Source organism: Neomonachus schauinslandi, chromosome 10 (genome assembly GCF_002201575.2).
Source record: "Neomonachus schauinslandi chromosome 10, ASM220157v2, whole genome shotgun sequence".
In the NCBI taxonomy this organism is placed as follows: domain Eukaryota; kingdom Metazoa; phylum Chordata; class Mammalia; order Carnivora; family Phocidae; genus Neomonachus; species Neomonachus schauinslandi.
Window position 1 is genome coordinate 53,620,076 of NC_058412.1, and position 4,271 is coordinate 53,624,346.

Below are 4,271 nucleotides of genomic sequence, written 5' to 3' on the forward strand. Positions count from 1 at the left end.
GGCTCACACTTAGGGGAGCACCATGGTTTGGGGGGGATCTACTAACCTAATGAGATTCTTTTCTCTAAGGCCCAAATTCCTTATTTCTACCACCTGATTTTGAGGTTGATTGAATTTATGTGCCATGGCTTAAGAGTCCCTAACAAACCCCTTTCTCTCGGGTACTTTGCCCTGTTTCAGCTCCTTCTACTCCCCCAAGGTTGCCTTTTCTCCTGGGTTTCAGGTATGCGGTCATTTGGCTGGCTGAGCCCTGTGATCACATGAAACAATGACCACATAAAACACACCTCCATTTAGGGATAAGCACTGATGCATGCCCTGCAGCTGAGATTAAAATCCGTCCCATAAATCTCTCCACAATGCTGTATATTCCACATATAATGATGAGAAGTGAGCTAGTAAATAAATAGCCGAGGGAAAAAAAAAATCCTCACAAAATACCCTATGATTAAGAGGTTTGATCTCATATTGTTCAAAACCATAGGAAGGGGCAAGATTTGTCACTGATATTGCTTCCTCCCCTCACTGTGGCATTGCATCAGGTTCAATTTCATTCAGCACACATTTTAAAAAATTCTTCTGTATGCTATGTGCTGGGATATACATAAGTTTAGCTGGGAGTTCACAGAAACAATTGATAAGGTAATAGAATTTAAAACATATCAATTCGAGATCTACTTATAAAAAAATTCTATCTGTGTGTGTTTGCATGTGTTTCGGAGTTTAATGGTAACATTGTATGGAGGAATTTGACCCATTTTTTCATGTATAGTGGACTATTATAAAATAAATAATAATGGAATGAACTCCCTATTTCCACGATTGTTATAGCTCTACCATGATGGTAGATTTTCTGAAAAAGGATTTAAGGACTCGCCCCTGCTTCTTAGTCTGTTGGTGAACAGGGACAATCTGCTGGTCTGAATCTTGGTGCCACCATTTTCTCTTATCTCAGGTAACAAGGAGTATACGGATGTGTGTGTGTCTGTTATGTGTACACAGCTGGGTGTGTTTGTGTGAGTATGAAGGTAGTTGGCTAGGAGCCATAGGATTTACAGAAGAAAATGTGACGTAATGAGAGCACATTTTGAGATAACAAATAACTATTTTTGTCTTCAGTAATTCCTAGTTGCAGGTGAACTTGCAGTTGAAGAACAACTATGTAAAATTTAGAACATTCAGGTGCTCCCATATGTAAAGAGGAATACCCCTTCTGCCATGATGGTTAGGCCATAAATTTGCAACCTTGGATTAGGGGGAAGCCATGGTGGAGTAAAAGGGAAACTTGCCTTTCTACACTGAGCTAATGTGGCCAGGAGAATCCTGTCCATAGAAGAGGAAAGCAGACTTAAAGGTCTTTGTTTCTCTCACCCCATTTGGTTCCCATCTCCTGTACCCAGATAAGCATGAGGGAGAAGAGCACTGGGCTAGTCGGCTAGTGGTATGCTTTCTTGAGTGGTGGGTGTATGTGTGTGTGTATGAGAGAGAGAGAAAGAGAGAAATCTCGAGAGAGAGAGAGAGAAAGAGAATGAATGTGAGAGATATTGAGAGAAAGAGAGATCCAGGTCTCTAGGAGATCTCTATCATGAGGAAGAAGCTAGGTAACAGAAGAAGGATGGACTGAAAAACCAGAGGCCATGGTCCTGGTTACCTTGGTCTGACTGTGGCTTGCAAGGAACCCCAAAGGACACATGTACCTGGTGAGGGCATGGAGGAGGGCTGAGAGGGTCTCCCAACATGCTGGAGGTTAGAGTGAAGAGGCTGCCCTGGGCAGGGACCCAGGTAAGTGTTTAACAATTGGCTCCAGTGTGTGCCATCATCATATTGGGCAAAAATGACTGTACCCTGTCACCCCCCCCCCCAAAAAAAAGCACATTCATTAGTCATCACCTCTACTGTCACTACTCTAAGGAAGCAGATCTGCTCTGGGTGATAGGTAGCTGGGGCTAAGAAGTATCCAGAGAATCTTCTCACCTGCTGGCAAGAGAATAAAATGATCCCTTCATGTATCAAGACAACAACATCTTAGAGAAAAGAAGGGGGATGGAATCTGAGAGACCAGAATTCATCTAAATACACTGACTCATCTGAAAAGGAACAACTAAATGTGCCCTGATAGGGAGTTCGAATTTGAAGAGACTGAGTGTCTAAGGGGAAATTTTCTGAGGGATGGGACTGAAATACTATTATTTCTCAAGTCTGAGTTTTCCTAGCTATCTGGATAGGGAGGGGCCTGGAGGAAGAGCAGAGCCTTTTTAGGGAATAAAGAAAGTTCATTTTCCCTGTACAGTTGAGTGGTATAATAGAGCAACCTTGATGCAGATGGATAAAAATAGAGTTGTGAACTTTCTAGTATTTTCATCTTAAATAAACAACTTTAAAATAGTCATGAAACCTTATAAAACTTTCAGTTGTCTTTTGACTCTTTTGTAAAAATACCCCGGGGAACAAGAATCCTTGATGTATCATCTAGCTGGCATCAACAAGGAGAGAATAAGGGACCCTGAGCACCTACAGTACAGTGTCCCGGCAGAACCCAGCAGGCCGGGCAGATTTGGTACCTTCAGCACCGCTTGGAGACACCAGTCCAAATATTGATGAGCAAAAGGCCTTGAGGAATTTAGTCTTCAGGGAATATTTCCCAATGCAAGGACTCAAAGGCCCTGGAATTCAAGACTTCTGCAGATAACAATATTCCTTTCTCTGGGGGGTGCTTTCTGAATACTGGAGATAGGTACTCGTGTGACCAAAACAATTATGGTGCAGATTGTTCTGGACACAGGGGAATGGCCTAGGTGACCTTTCAGGGGTCTCATACCTAATCCGTGATTTTGTAAGTAATGAGTTGACAGAAAATTGCATTCTGTGTTTGGTCGGCCATCTGCTGTTTCTCCAGTGCTGGCTGATAAAGGCATGGCTATGTGGGGAGAAGGTGAGCTGTAATTAATTATCTATGGCATTGATGAATTTCTTGTAAGATATTTCCCTGCTAATCCAGCAATATAGCCACATCCATCCCCCCGTCCCCAGTGTTAACGATCTATTTATGGACTCAGCTCCATAATTAAATGTTTCATTTGCAAGAAAATGGTTCCTAGGAAAATCCAAGCTCTCTTTATGTGCCTGCAATCGGCTATTGCAGATGTTATATAAGAGATTAGTCCAGGTTGGCCTGCTGCTCTTAGCTTTCTGGATAATCTAATGTATTCTGTTTCTGGTGTATGTAAATTACTAAATGTAATATTCTTCAATATGCCTGCTGAATGAAGCCAAATGTATTGTGGGCATAATTTTAATTATTTATATGTTATAAAAATGGAAGAAGTCAGAATTATAGAAATAGGGTTCTAAAACAACACTCTGGTTTTCTTTTGGGCACCAGTTTAATCAGATTAAAACCATAATAGTTTTTCAACTCCTGCCTCACACTTGTTTTGACCATCTCTTCTGTCAGTGTGTGGCTGTGCCCCGTGAAGTCACTTAATGTCAACCCAGAGTATTTGCCTTATTAGAAAATAGCACATATCAGATGATTGGGTTCAAGTTAGGAACACCATCGGGAAAGCTCAAGACTCTTTCTGAGCTTTGCCTTTTGTTCTTGAAATTGGTCCCTGGCAACTCCTGACCTCAGTTTTCTTCTGAGTCAAGTAGGTAGAAGTTAGGCGGGTAAGGCTGTAAAGCAGTACAGGGAAAGAGCAAAGGTGAGAGGGACATGTGTGTCTCTGGGTGTAGCACCATGAAAAGAGAATGAAAACCAGCTACTTTTATTAACTCGTTAGAGATGTGGAGGTCAGTTTTAGTTTGAGATGGCTAGTAAAGATAGATGGATTTGGATATCTACTCAAGCCCCATAGACTATCATCTGAAATGAGTTAGTCCAGTGATTTTTATCATATTGTGATATTGTGGTTGGACATGGAGTCTGGAATCAAAGCACTTGGTTTTTAATCCCAGTTTCATATTTTAGGTGAAGAATCTTGGACAAGACACTTTCCCCAAAGCCTTAGTTTCCTCATCCATTAAGTAGAGCACATGCTAATAATGCTGCTTGGTTGAAACGTCATGAAGATCAAATGGAATGATGCATGGGAATGTGACTTATAAACACTAACTCGTGGTACACATGGATGTTTTTGTTATCACAGCCCTCTCTTGCCCCATAAGCTGCAGTGGCTGGCAAGTCATGTTTTAATCAATCTTTCTTTCTTTCTTTCTTTCTTTCTTTCTTTCTTTCTTTCTTTCTTTCTTTCTTTCTTTCTTTCTTTCTTTCT